We start from the raw sequence: 15,260 nt of genomic DNA, 5'->3' as shown, positions 1-15,260 counted from the left end.
GCATGTGGTTCCCACAGCTGAGGGACTCTCCAGGCAGGTCCTGGCAGATTGCTGTTGTCTTCCTACAATGTGGGCAGTCAGACAACCAGGGCTCTGCTGGCTCAAAGTCTGTGTTCTGGTGAAGAAAGGCCAGAATTTCCCTTTCTTTCTCTTTCCTAGGGAATTAAACAACGTAGAACAAAAATAAAGAGGAGAAAAAATAATAAAGGGGTAGAAGAGAGAGTGGGAAAGGAAGAGTAGGTGGAGGGGACCTGAAGTTTTAAAAAGATTAGTTAGATATGTCCAGAATATTAGCTCGTGAGAGGCAGAACAGGATGATCTTGGATTCAGGTCAGCCCAGGCTACATAACAAAACCTGTCTTTAAAAAAATAAGAAGTTAGGGTCCCAGCAGTGGTGGCACACACCTTTAATCCCAGAAATGGGAAAGCAGAGGCAGAGGCGGAGCATGGTTGACAGAGTGAGTTCCAGGACAGGCTCCAAAGCTACAGATAAACCTTGCCTTGAAAAACCAAAAAAAGAAAAAATAGTTAGGCCTGACACAATAGCACAAACCTTTAGTCCCTGCACTCTGGAGGTAGAGACACAAAGAGATCTTTGTGAGTTTGAGGCCAGCCTGATCTGCTTGATCTACCAGATCTACCAGTTGAGTTTGAGGCCAATCAGGCCCTGTCTGAAAGAGCTAGAGTGAATTTAAGGCAAACCTAGGCAAATTAATGATATCCTGCAACAAAACAGAAACTTTTTTTTTTTTTGGTTTTATGAGACAGGGTTTCTCTGTATTGTTTTGGAGGCTGTCGGTCCAGCCTGGCCTCGAACTCACAGAGATCAGCCTGTCTCTGCCTCCTGAGTGCTGGGATTAAAGGTGTGTGCCACCACTGCCCGGCCAGAAGGGTTGACTGATAAACTGAGCCTGACCATCCAATTTGACCTGGAGACCACAGAGTGGAAGTCTCGCAAACTAATTTCCACAAGTTATCTGACCTCCACATGTGTGCTGTAGTGCGCGCGTGCACACACACACACACACACACACACACACACAAACAAACAAATAAATAAATAAATAAATAAATAAAATTAATGTAATTAAAAAAAGCCTGGAGCTACAGCTCAGTGTGGCAGAGCACTTGCCTTAGCTGAGTAAGGTCTCAGGTTCAATCTCCCGCACATACATAGGTACATACATACATAAACACACACATAAACACATATGTATGTACATACATACATACATACATACATACACACACATGTTTGTACATACATACAAACATACATACATACCTACAAGGTGGGTATGGTAGCCTTGGCAGGAGAAACATCTCAAGTTTGAGGCCAGCCCAGACTACCTAATGAATTCCAGGGCAACCTGGACTGTGGAAAACCTGCCCCCCAAAAAAGTTTTGTTTTTTTATTAAATTTAAGAAGAAAAAATATAGCCCTAATATTATGTCTCTGCTGAAAACCTCTGACAAGATCTATGGCTTAGTCAGTAGTCTCTTCCTCTTTACTCATCTCGTCCTCCTCTCCTCCTCCCAGTCATGTGGAGGGAGGTGTGTGGCAGGCTGAGGTGTTTCCACAGGTCTTCTGAGAAATTGCCTCATGGAGTTGCGAGACTGGAAAAGGCAGCAGCACCTCAGAGAGTCCATCCTAAGGAACACAGAGAGCCACAGAAGGAACAAGGCTGGCCCAGTTCTGTGACCGCAGGACCACGGAGGTTCAAGTCCGCTCTCTAAGCACCCTTTGTTTAAGTAACCCTGAAGAAGAATCAATCTCTTTGACGGAGTTAGAAGCCTGCCCTGACCCTCTCCTCTCCTCTGCTCCGCTCTGCTCTGCTCTCCATTCTTCCTTCCTTCCTTCCTCCCTCTCCCTCTCTCTCTCTTTCTTCCCTTTCTTATTTATTTATTTACTTACTTGTTTTCTTATTTATTTATTTGAGACAGGGTCTCTCTACATAGCTCTAGCTCTCCTGGAACTCTATAGGTTTGGCACTCCCTTTCTTCCTAAATAACCAATCATATCCTTATAGCACTTTAAACTTTTCAAAAAAATATATATATATATATTCCTGCGACACCATCTGTGAGTAGGTGGCTGAGCAGGGCTGCCCTTTGCTGGGCATATAAGGGCACCGTGAGGCCCAGCGTCGCGGGCACATTGTGGTCTCCAGCCCGGCTGGAGCTCAGGTTTCCTGACTGGAGCCTGAGGCCTGCTGCCAGCTCTCCCTCTGCCCCTCCCTGTACTCACCAGCTGTCCTCTTGAGATTCAAAACCTTCGGAGGTAAGACAGGATCTCCTGAGGGGATTAACTTCCCAAAGCTCTCAGCCTGGTCTTTGGGGTAGTAAAGCTCTCACAGAGAACGCCTGGGCAGTAAGGCAGGCTTGGATTTTAAAAGTTGACTCTATGTGGCTCATGGGAGTTTGTCCAGACTTCTGTGACTCCTTGTGACACAGCCAGCCAACAGTTGGCCTTAGACGTGCCTTTTGGAGCAGTTTTGACACTTTCTTTAAAAAAAAAAAAATTAAAGTAATTTCCTCCTTTTTTGAGGGGGCGGGTTTTGAGACAGGGTTTCTCTGTGGCTTTGGAGGCTGTCCTGGAACTAGCTCTTGTAGACCAGACTGGTCTCAAACTCACAAGAGATCCACCTGCCTCTGCTTCCCTGGTGTTGGTATTAAAGGCGTGCGCCATCACCCTCTGGCTCTTTTTTTTTTTTCTTTTGGTTTCTGTTGTTTTAGACAGGGTCAAATGTAGCCCAGGCTGACCTCAAACTTGATATGTAACTGAGGATGACCTTACATCCAAATTTCTGAGATTATAGACGTGGGCCATCATGCCTGACTCCAGGTATGATTCTTTTTAACTAATTCATTTAGTCAGTCAATCAGTTAGGGTTTTTTGTTTTTTGTTTTTGAGAAAGGAGTTCACATAATAGTCCAGGTTGTAGCTGAAGATTGCCTTCACTCCGGACCCTCATGCCTCCATCTCCCAAGAGCTGGGGTTACGGGCTCTAGAAGAAAGAGCTGGGGTTACAGGCTCTAGAAGAGCTGGGGTTACGGGCTCTAGAAGAGCTGGGGTACAGGCTCTAGAAGTAAGAGCTGGGGTTACAGGCTCTAGAAGAAAGAGCTGGGGTTATGGGCTCTAGAAGAAAGAGCTGGGGTTACAGGCTCTAGAAGAAAGAGCTGGGGTTACAGGCTCTAGAAGAAAGAGCTGAGGTTCCGGGCTCTAGAAGAAAGAGCTGGGGTTACAGGCTCTAGAAGAAAGAGCTGGGGTTACAGGCTCTAGAAGAAAGAGCTGAGGTTCCGGGCTCTAGAAGAAAGAGCTGGGGTTACAGGCTCTAGAAGAAAGAGCTGGGGTTACAGGCTCTAGAAGAGCTGGGGTTCCAGGCTCTAGAAGAAAGAGCTGGGGTTCCAGGCTCTAGAAGAAAGAGCTGGGGTTACGGGCTCTAGAAGAGCTGGGGTTCCAGGCTCTAGAAGAAAGAGCTGGGGTTCCAGGCTCTAGAAGAAAGAGCTGGGGTTCCAGGCTCTAGAAGAAAGATCTGGGGTTACGGGCTCTAGAAGAGCTGGGGTTCCAGGCTCTAGAAGAAAGAGCTGGGGTTCCAGGCTCTAGAAGACAGCAGACTGAGCGAGCCATGGAGCACGTTAGGAAGCAGCACGCCTCTGCAGCTTCTGCTTCCGGTCCTGGTGTGAGGTTCCTGCCCTCCTGAATTCCTGCTCTGACTTCCTCAGACGATGGTCTGCGGTGGAAGTGCAAGCCGAATAACTCCTTTCCTCCTCAAGTTGCTTATGGTCCCAGGGCTTCTTCACAGCAGTGAAATCTAAGGCAGGCAGTCAGGACTGACCACATTCGGAGAGACTGCGTCCATCGGCAGAGCTGGAGATGCTGGGTGGAGGGCTGGCCTGGTGCGACGAAGCCTTGGGTTCCATTTCCAGCATGGTTTGTTTGTTTGTTTGTTTGTTTTCTTTTTCTTTTTCTTTCTCTCTCTTTTTTCCCGAGACAGGGTTTTTCTGTTTTGGAGGTTCTCCTGGAACTGGATACCTAGAATCCTAACACTGGGGAGGTGGAGGAAGGAAGATGAGAACTTCAAGATCATGCTTGGGCCAGCCTGGGATACACGAAGCCTGTCTCAGAAAGGAGAGAGAGAGAGAGAGAGAGAGAGAGAGAGAGAGAGAGAGAGAGAGAGAGAGAGAGAGAGAGAGAGAGAGAGACTGAAGGAGAGAGGGAAAGAGGAAGGGAGGAAGGAGAAGAAAGAGAGCAAGCCGCATCTCCCATGAGAATAATAACAAAGACAGTAATGTGACCCTAGTTATAAGACCCCCGTGAGACCTCCGGAGCAGGAGGCTCTGAGGAAGCTTGCTAACTGTGGGTACCCTCAGCTTCTTAACTGCTTCTCGGTTTCTCAGGGTCAGACTGCTGCAGTTTATGAATCACACGTGGAAACTGCCCCAGCAACATTCCGGGACAAAAGAGACAGGCCCTTGTTTCTGATTGCTGATTGATAGTGAGTCAGGGAAAAGGGCACCAGACGGACAGTCTGGGGAGGCAGCCCCTGTTTTGCACAGGAGCCTAATGAAGCAGGGAGATCTTGGTACTTTTCCTGTCTGGTACAAGTGTCTGGGAGACCAGAGTTTGGCCCCAATGTTGGCCTCCTGAGTTTCTACCATAGCTGCCTCCTCTCGGGTTAGAAATGATGGCTGGCACTTCCTACTACCTGGGTGTTGGTACCTCTACACTTCTCCATAACTCATATGTTGAAATCCTAGCTCCCCAGGTTACAGCATCGGGGTCATAGGTCAGGATGGGCACTATGGTGCGCACCTGTAGTCCCAGCTACTCCGAAAGCTGAGGTATAAAGGTTGCTTGGAGCTATATGAGTGAGAAGACAGCTTGGAAAACAGTCAGACATGGAGGGGCATGCCTATAAGCCCAGCTCTCGGGAACCCGAGGCAGCAGCATTGCCTTTGGCAAGTTTGAGGCTGCAGGCACACAGGGGTGGGGGAGGAGGGATAGATCAGGCCGTAAGAAGTGATAGGTCCTAAACTAATTGCTGCATTCACTATGTTTTGTTTTGTTTTGTTTACTTTTGTTTAAGCCCTGGCTTGCATAGAACTCCCTGTGTTGACCAGACTAGTCTTGAACTGACAGAAATCTACCTGTCTATGCCCCTTAAATTCTAGGATTATGCACTACCCCACCAGGCTCAGTAGGTTAGTATTATTTATTTATTTATTTATTTATTTATTTTAAATTTTTTTGGTTTTTTTCGAGACAGGGTTTCTCTGTAGCTTTGGAGGCTGTCCTGGAACTCACTTTGTAGACCAGGCTGGCCTCAAACTCACAGAGATCCGCCTGCCTCTGCCTCCCGAGTGCTGGGATTAAAGGCGTGCGCCACCAACGCCCGGCCGGTTAGTATTTTTTAAATGTGTGTACTGTGCATGTGAACATAGAGAACAACATCTTCCCTTCGGAACTATCTACACTTGTTTTTTTTTGAGATTGGCTCTCTCATTGGCTTGGAACTCACCAAGCAGACTAGGCTGGCTCTCCATTGAGCTCAGGGATCTACCTGTCTCTGCCTCCCTAGCACTGGGATTACAAATGCACATCACCATACTTGATGTTTTGACATGGGTTCTGGGGCTTGAACTTAGGTCCTTGAACTTGCAAGCAAGCACTTTACCAACAGCTGAGCTGTCTCCCTGGCTCTATTCATAAAAAATGTCAAAGGTTCTTGTCTGTTCTTTCTGTCATGGGAGAATATATTGAGAAGGGGTACAGTCTGTGAAGAAAGTAGGTCCTCTCCAGACACAGAATCTATATATAGCACCTTGACCTTGGGCATCCTAGACTCTAGAGCTATAAGCAGCAAATGTTTGTTTAAGAGCCACCTAGGTATGGGATTTTGTCTAACAACTGAATCAACTGAAAAACACAAATGTGTTCTGTGTGTGCTATAAATATACATCACGTTCCTTTCTGGACATACGTTTTATTCAAGCCAATTCCTGGAGATTGCCAATATCCAATCAAGTCACAATCGCAATCTAAACCCCAAATTGTTTCATAACAAAAGTAATATAATTCACATCATTTGAACAGCCACTCAAAATGACCGCTATGAAGGCTATTAATAGTTGTTTTCTCCACTTACTCATTGTTCATTCACCATTCATTTGTGGGAGCTCGTTATGAACCAGACTTTATCTCTAAGCCCAGGATGTAGAATGAAATTCTCTCGTGTCTTTTGCAGACTAGTGGGAAGATGACCCACAGATACAGAGGCAGCCAGGGTGGGTGTGGCAATGCATGTGTGTGGTTCCAGCACTGGGAAGGGGGGTAGAGGTAGGAGGATCAGGAGTTTTCGGGGTCATGCTTAGGTGCCTAGTGAGTTGGAGACCGACCTTGGCTACATGAGACCCCGTTCAAAAGAAAAAAATGGAGGAAGAGGAGGAAAAGGAGGAGGGGGAGGGGAGGAGGAGCAATAGCAGTGATATATTGTATCTGTAAGCTCAGTGAGGGGAAATGCTGAGGAAAGGATGCTAAGTAAGGGGAGGGCTATTTTAGGAAGCACCACCCCCTAGCTTCATTAGGAAGCTGACATTCCATTTATGAAATTTGAAAGACACTGTCACAGACACATGTGGAGGGAGGAGAAGCTCACAGGGAGAGGAGAAGTCCATGGACCCCACGACAGGAATATACTAGGTAGGACTGAGAACAAGGAGGCCTGTGTTGTCAGAACACAGGGAGGGAAAACAGCGTGAAGACAAGAGGGACTTGATCTTGTGCAGCCTGTGGGTCCTATCGAGGACCTTGGACTTTCTGCAAGTGATGAGCTTTGCTGTGGAAAAGGTAAACTTGAACTATGTAAAGATGTGTTACATTTGTTGCTGCTGCATTTGTTTAACGATGTAAAGATGTGTTGCTTTGCCTGCCTAAGGCACCCGATTGGTTTAATAAAAAGCTCACTAGCCAATAGTTAGGCAGTAGAGAGATGCACAGGGCTGGTGGGCAGAGAGAATAAGTGGGAGGAGGAATCTAGGCTCCAGAGAAGAGAACAGGAGGGAAAGAAAGGGAGATACCTTGGGTCAGCCAGGCAGCCACCAGGCCAGGCAGCTGCCAGACATCCAGACCTGGAGTAGGATGTACAGAATGAAAGAAAGGTAAAGAGGCAAAATGTAGATGAAGAGGAACCGTTTACAATAAGTCGTAAGAGCGAATGGATAAGCATAAGATAAGGCCAAACATTCATAATTAATAATTTGGGGGCCAGTTGGTGGCCCAAGAGAAAGCCTGCCTCCAGAGCTTTCCCTTAGAGGAGACAGTGAGACCATCTGATTTACGGTATCCAAGGGAGGCTGGACCAGGTCTGAGGCCAGTTTAAGAGAGGGAGTAAGGGCAAGCAGAGATACCTGGGAACCCTTCCGCAGGGCTCTAGTGAGAAGATGACCATGGTGCTGACCCAGTATGAGGTGAAGAGGTGGCATGGAGTGTTAGATCAAGAACTATAGCCGGGCGGTGGTGGCGCACACCTCTAATTCCAGAACTCAGGACGCAGAGGCAGACTGATCTCTGTGAGTTCAAGAACAACCTGGTCTACAGAGTGAGTTCCAGGACAGCCAGGGCTGCACAGAGAAACCTGTCTTGAAAAACAAACGACAACAACAAAGAAGAACAATAGATTTTATTGGCAGAACTTACATGGATTTGTTGATGGATGGCAGACAGGCCAAGGAGAAGCGTCAATACATTTATAATGTAACAGAAACAACAAAAAAGAAGCAATTCTGTATGCAGTGTGGCCAAACTATTTTAAAACTCAGCAGATAAAAGTGTTTACTGGCTGGGCAGTAGTGGCGCCTTCCTTTAATCCCAGCACTCAGGAGGCAGAGGCAGGCAGATCTCTGTGAGTTCGAGACCAGCCTGGTCTACAAGTGCTAGTTCCAGGACAGACTCCAAAGCCACAGAGAAACCCTGTCTCGAAAAACCAAAAAAAAAAAAAAAAAAGTGTTTACTGTGCAAGCATGATGGCCAGGACTGTGGAGAGAGACCCAGTCTCAAAAACAAAACAAAACAAAAAACCCTACCCCTCTTTTTAAAAAAAAAGGTTCTTTTCCCTGTGTAACCCTGGCTGTCCCGGAACTCCCTCTGTAGACCAGGCTGGCCTCACACTCAGAGAGATCCACCTGCTTCTCCTCCTGAGTGCTGGGATTAAAGGCATTTGCCACCAATGCCCAGCTCAAAAAAAGTTGTTAAATTGTTTTACTAACAAGGAAGTTAATTGTGCAAAGCAGAATAAAAAAAAAAAAGAATTGTTAAGGACAGAACACATTTACAGATTGATATTTAGCAATTTTTTTTTAAGTTTTAAAGGAAGGGGCTGGACAGAAGGCTCAGCCATGGCTCACTGGGTGTCACTGCTGCCTGTAGCTCGGGCTTCAGGAGATCCGACACCTTCTTCTGGCCTCAGGCACCAGCACTCACGTGTACACACCCACCCTGCAGACACACATACGCGCACATAATTAAAAACAAATACATCTTTTTTAAAAGCTCATGGTAATTACACTCAGCACAAGTGGCCCATGCGGAAGATAAGGAAAACAAGAGGCCCAGAGGCCAAGAGGAGACTGGCAAGTCTCTGCTGAGGCTGGAACAGGGGTGTGGGGTGACGCAGGGACAAGTTACTTCAGATAGTGTGAGAGGGAGAGATTAGGCAAAAGTGCCCCTGGCCAGCCCAGCTGATGTGAGGACCGGCTAAGGCCTCCATGACTCTGATATTCAATGCAGCTGCTATGAACTGCTCCTTTTTTTGTTTGTTTTTCAAGACAGGGTTTCTCTGTGGTTTAGGAGGCTGTGCTGGAACTCTCTCTGTAGACCATGCTGGCCTCGAACTCACAGAGATCCGCCTGCCTCTGCCTCCCCAGCGCTGGGATTAAAAGCGTGCACCAGCACCACCCTGCTGAACCTCTCCTTTTCAATATCCATGGTGTGTGTGTGTGTGTGTGTGTGTGTGTGTGTGTGTGTGTACGTGAAACTGGTTCTCTGTTATCTGAGCACTGAGATCACAGGCCTGTACTCTCCGCCAGGCTGTCTTCAGGGTTCCACTCAGATCCTCACTTGTGTACAACAAATGCTTTTCCCACTCTACCATCCGCCCAGCTCCTAATTTTTAAAAATATTTTACTTATCTTCTGCAGGCCAGCAGAGGGCACCAGATATCATTCAAGGTGGTTGTGAGCCACCATGTGGTTGCTGGGAACTGAACTCAGGACCTCTGGAAGAAGTCAGTGCTCGAGGCCGGGTGTTGGTGTCGCACACCTTTAATCCCAGCACTCGGGAGGCAGAGGCAGGCGGATCTCTGTGAGTTTGAGGCCAGCCTGGTCTACAGAGCGAGTTCCAGGACAGCCTCCAAAGCCACAGAGAAACCCTGTCTCGAAAAACAAAAACAAAAAAAATGTAATAAAAATAAATATTAAAAAAAGAAATCTAGGCTTAAGGGTTGAGGATTTGGCTAAATGATGGAGTATTTGCTTCTTATATGTGTGGGATTAATCTAAATAACCTGAAAAAAATAAAAATTAAATCTAAGCTCAGTTACATTGAGGAACTAAAATTAGATAACCTTGGAGTAATTGACAGTCAAGAGTCTTCCAGCCAACACAGTAATTTTGTTACATAGCCATGTCTCCCTCTGCTGGCCAGACCTGGTTTTGCACAGTAAATCCAAGTCCTGGGTTATTTTGAATGTCCCTGAGGCCCCTGCTGAGTGATGAGTGTATTCTGTCTTCTTGGTATAGTTTTTTGGCTGTAGCCTGACTGTCACTGGGTCTTCTCTGGAAGAAGCAGCTGATGTGGTAATCCCTTGGGGAAAAAGAACTTTCCGTATTGGACTGTGTGTTGTGGTTCCCACTTGTCATGTCAGCACCCCAGAGGCCGAAACAGGAAGATTTGAGGCTAGCAGCTTGGCAGTGATGGCGCCTGCCTTTAATCCCAGCACTCAGGAGGCAGAGGCAGGCGGATCTCTGTGAGTTCGAGGCCGGGCTGGACCGATAGCCTCCAAAACAATACAGAGAAACCCTGTCTCGTAAAAACCAAAAAAAAAAAAAAAAAAAAAAAAAAAAAGAATTTGAGGCTAACCTTGGCTACATAATGAGCAAGCACTTTCATTACCAAGGATGGCTCTATGAACAGCTGTTTTGGTAACTCAGCTCACCGCTGCATAAGGGAAAGATCACAGGGCTGCAGGTTTGAGTGTTCTCATTGGCTTTATTTATTTTATTTTATTACTTTAACTTATTTTCTATTACTTTGGTTTCTTCCCCCTAGACACTTCATCAGCCTGGCTGGGCCCTCTTTGCAAAACAAGGATATTGCTGGACATAGCGGCATACACCTTTTTAACACCAGCCCTCAGTAGGCAGCAGAGGCTGTCCATAACTTTGAGGCCAGCCTGGTCTACATGGAGAGTTCCAGGACAGTCAGGGCTACACAGGGAAGCCCTGTCTCCAAGTTAATTAATTAATTAAAAATTAGATCAGAAATCTATCCTGCTGGTTTGTTGCCATAACAGATAGAAGGATGAAATTTACATAAAATATAGCATGGGCCTAGCATTCCAGTTCCTGTGTGGGTAACTTAGTTTCAAGTCAAGCACAGTGGCCCACGTTTGTAATCCTAGCTACTCTGGAGGCCAGGGCAAAAGGATTGCAAATTCAAGGCTTGCCTGGGCAATTTAGAAAGATCATGTCTCAAAATAAAATAAGGGCAGCCAGGCAATGGTGGCACACACGTTTGATCCCAGCACTCGGGAGCGGAGGCAGGCGGATCTCTGTGAGTTCGAGGCCAGCCTGGTCTACAAAGTGAGTTCCAGGACAGCCTCCAAAGCTACAGAGAAACCCTGTCTCAAAAAACCAAAAAACAAAAAACAAAAAAACAAAAAACAAAAACAAACAAACAAAAAAAACCAAGACAGCCAGGGCTACACAGAGAACCCCTGTCTTGGGGAAAAAAAAACAATAGCAGAGTGTTGGTAGCACACACCTTTGATTCCAGCACTCAGAAGGCAGAGGCAGGTGGATCTCTGTGAGTTCGAGAGCAGCCTGATCTACAGAGCGAGTTCCAGGACAGCCTCCAAAACAATACAGAGAAACCCTGCTTTGGGGAAAAAAAGAAAAGAAAAGAAAAAAAAAAAAAACAGAGTAAGGGCCCTGGCTAGATGGGTAGACAGCGGGTCAACTTGCTTGCCACACAAGTATGATGACCTGAGTTGCCTGTGCTCTGTCTCTCTCTTTCTCTGTATCTCTTCAACAGTAAACAAAGTTCTAAATTCTGGGTGTGGGTTTGCTTTTTGTTTTTTTTTTGTTTTGTTTTTTTTTTTCCTGAGACAGGGTTTCTCTGTGTAGCGCTGGCTGTCCCGGAACTCACTCTGTAGACCCGGATGGCCTGGAACTCACAGAGATCTGCCTGCCTGCCTCTGCCTCCAGAGTGCTGGGATTAAAAGTGTGCACTTCCACTGCCTGACTCCGGATGTGTTTTTCAGGGCATCTCAGAGCAGCTTATTGACAGAGAAAGTAGGGTTGGTTAGAGAAGGGTCTCTGAATGGTGTGAGCAGGAGTCATATGAGGTTGAATAGTAGAAAACGAGGCCATGAAGACGGGAATAAAGGAAAAAGGGCATCTTGAGCCACGAGCACCGGGACACACACAGAAACAGTGGGGGGTCTGGGGGGACCTTAAGCAAGTCAGAGCAGCTGGAGAACAGGGCAGGGAAGAATGGTGGAGACAAATCTGAAAGGAAAACACAAAATGCAAACTGCTTTGAGTGTGGAGGAGGGGCGAGGAAGGAACTTATTTAGACAGGGTCTCTTGTAGCCAGGGCTGACCTCAAACTCACTTTATAGCCAAGACCACCTTGAGCTTCTGAGCCTCCTGTCTCAATTTCCCCAGTATTGGGGTTATAGGCTTCAGATTTTCAGAGGCTGAGGGTCAAACCTAGGTTTTCATGTCTGCTAGGCAAGCTGTCTACTGACAAAGCCGGATCCCCAGGCTGTGTCCCTCTTCCTTGTATCCTTTTATGGCCTAAGAGAGCAGGCATATATCATTTGACTTAATCTTTGTGTAAATCCTGCGAGGAAAGGTAAACACTCCTACCCTTCTGTGAAAATAGCTGTTCAGAGGACTTCAGTCATTTAGAGGGACTTGCATCTTGGAAGCAATGGTTACTTTTCACCCTCAGCTCCCATACAAGAAGGACCTGGGCCAGTGGTGACAACATGGAAGGAGCAGGGTACCCAGGAGTGGCGGATGAGTTAGCCAAAGCAGAGAGGGATGTGCAGAAGCCAAGCCAAGCACAGGGAAATAGTTCAGGAATCAAACAGTATCCAGAAGTCAGGTTGTCAGAGCCAAGGAAGGTAAAAGTTTACACAGCCAAGACTTCACCAGTAATTGCTGCAAAGGCCAAGTTCCTCATTGCAGCTGGGCCAGCAGAGTGGGGAGGAAGGCCAGGGAACTTCAGAAGTGGGCAAGCTACCAGCTAAGCCTCAAGCTGCTGACCTAGCTGACATTCAAATTCTAGGAATTTGGGGATACCGATGACACAAAGAGCCAAGCTTTGTTGTTTGTTTTGAGATGGGGGGGTGTCTCTTGCTGCCCAGGTTGACCTTGAACTTGCTCTGTAGCTGAAGACAACTTTAAACTCTCCATCTTCCTGTTTCCATCTTCTGAGTGTGGATGACACCATGCCTAGCTTTATCTCCTTTTTCTTTTAATTTTTATAAACTTTATTTTAAAAGACTTGTGAATAAAATAAGCATCACATATCAAATCCATTTTTTAAATAATTATTCTTATTTTATGTAACTTTTTGTTTTGTGTTTTCTTTTCTTTCTTTTGTTTGTTTTTTTTTGTTTTTTGTTTTTTTGTTTTTTTGTTTTTTTTGCTTTTCGAGACAGGGTTTTTCTGTGGCTTTGGAGGCTGTCCTGGAACTAGCTCTTGTAGACCAGGCTGGCCTCGAGCTCACAGAGATCCACCTGCCTCTGCCTCGAGAGTGCTGGGATTAAAGGTGTGCTCCAGGACCGTTGGCTAATTTTATGTATTTGAGTGTTTGCCTGCACTATTTTATGTGTTTGTGTGTTAGTCTGAATATATGTGTGTGTACGACATGTATTCCTGGTACCGGTAGAAGGAAGGATGCTGGAGGCATGGATGGTTGTGAGTCACCGCATCAAACCACCTGGGGACCAAACCCAGGTCTTCTGCAAAAGCAGCGATATCCTTAACTGCCAAGCCATCTCTCTAGTCCCTGAATCCATTTGTAAGCACAGGAGGAAGAGAAGGTTGGAGTAGAGTAGTTTGCTGGGTGGAGATCGGAACCGGAACTCTGTGGTCTGGGAAGGTAATGCAGCTGGAAGGAAGTGTGTGTCGCTCAGGCACAAGGAACTGAACTGTGATCCCCAGGAGCCCCTGCACTGGGGAGGTCAATCCTTAGAGCTTACTGGCCAGACAGTCTACCCAATCAGTGGGTTCCAAAACAGGAAGTCCTGGGTCTTCTGAAGAGATGGCTCAGCGACGAAAATATTTGTTGCTTTTTCAGGGGACATGGGTTCTGTTCCCATTTCCCACATGGCAGCTCACAACTATCTACAACTCTAACTCCAGGGGATCCAACACCCACTTCTGACCTTTGTGGCACCAGGAACACACTGGAAATACAAACATACACATACACAGGCAAAACACATAAAATAAAATTTAAAAACAAGCCAAAAAACAACAGTGTTTCTCTGCATAGCCCTGGCTGTCCTGGAGCTTGCTTTGTGGACCAGGCTGGCCTTGAACTCAGACATCTACCTGTTTATGCCCCCTGAATGCTGGAATTAAAGACATCCATCACCACGACTGGCTAATTTTTAAATTAATTTTTATGTGCATTGACATTTTTGCCTGCATGTATGTTTGTGCAAGAGTGCCAGATCACAGGGTGTTGCGAGCTGCCAAGTGGGTGCTGGGAATTGAACCTGGGACCTCTGAAAGAGCAGCTGGTGCTGTTAACCACCAGGCCCCTACTTTTTTTTAATGAGGTTACTCTCTGGCCTGGAGAGGCACTACATGGACCTGCACCCATATACACATGTGTACACGCCCCCACAAACATGTACATGTACCATCACACAGGAACTAGGACGCTAGGCCCAAGCTTTTTTATCTTATGCAAATTCCAGCCTTTCTGCTATGGAAAGAAACCAGTTAAAGAAGCCTTCTGATTTAATTTGCTTCTCTGTTGCTGTGATAAAACACTGCCAAGAGCAACTTGGAGAGGAGAGGGTTTGTCTGGCTTACAGGTTCCAGTCCATCATCAAGGTAGGACTTCAAGGCAGGAGCTTGAAGTAGTAATGGTGGAGGAACACTACCTGCTGTACCTTTCTCATATACTCCAGGACTACCTGCCGGGGTGACACCTCCCACAGTGGACTGGCCCCTCCTCCATCAATTAGCAATTCAGAATATGCCCCCACAGCCCAACCTGATGGAGGCAATTCCTCAGCTGAGCTTCCCTCTTTTCAGGAGTCTCTAGTTGGTGTTGACAAAAATTAACCAGCGCACAACATGGCGGAATGAGCCCTATCACAGTATATGACCCCTTTACGAGAGGGTCATAGAGTAGTCCTGGGGCTCAGCGGGAGCTAGAAAAGTGTGACGGCATTGTCATCATGAGTACACACTGATCAGAGTACTGGAGGTAAGGTCGTAGGTCAGAAGATGGAGAAGCCTTCATGGGATGTGGAAGATTATGGAGAAGTGGTTGGAGTTAGAGCCCGGTGCAGGCACGAGGCATGGAATCACTGTGCTTCCGAAGCAGAGTGTTAAAGGGAAGGCCAGGCAGAGTAAACCAGGATAGGGAGTAAACCATGTTTAGGAGTTAAGCTCCAGGAGGCCTGGGGACACCCTGAAGAGTGGGGGACTGTGACATGTCCCCATCTGAAAGCAAAATGGAAGGAGCAGTGCGAAATCGGGAACGGCAGTTGCAGAGAGAACACGCGTGGGTGGTGCAGCCTCAGCAGACACACTCGGGGAGGGGGGTTTGCATGCTGGAGGAGGGGCTCCCAGACTTGAGGACTGGAGAAAGCATTAGCAACCTGACAGAACCCAGTTAACAAAGGAGGGACTACATCTCCCAGCATGCTCGGGTTCGGTGGGGTGACGACGGGCGGTGGCTGCGCCGCATCCGACTGGTGGGCGCGGGACCTGGGTGGGCACCCGAG

At 46.9% G+C, this 15,260-nt stretch overlaps 1 long non-coding RNA gene across 1 annotated transcript; it reads right to left on the bottom strand.

Moving 5' to 3' along the window:
- Positions 1-1,398: 1,398 nt before the first annotated feature.
- On the bottom strand, positions 1,399-2,476 carry LOC106021861. The gene is made up of 2 exons (XR_001197007.3): positions 2,249-2,476; positions 1,399-1,651 (listed from the first exon to the last, which is right to left on the bottom strand). It is a non-coding gene; the product is annotated as an uncharacterized LOC106021861 (long non-coding RNA).
- Positions 2,477-15,260: the final 12,784 nt, after the last annotated feature.

Source organism: Mesocricetus auratus, unplaced genomic scaffold (assembly GCF_017639785.1).
Source record: "Mesocricetus auratus isolate SY011 unplaced genomic scaffold, BCM_Maur_2.0 Super-Scaffold_100024, whole genome shotgun sequence".
Classification (NCBI taxonomy): domain Eukaryota; kingdom Metazoa; phylum Chordata; class Mammalia; order Rodentia; family Cricetidae; genus Mesocricetus; species Mesocricetus auratus.
The sequence above is the reverse complement of the archived record's forward strand: the minus strand, read 5'-3'. Positions and strand labels throughout refer to the sequence as shown.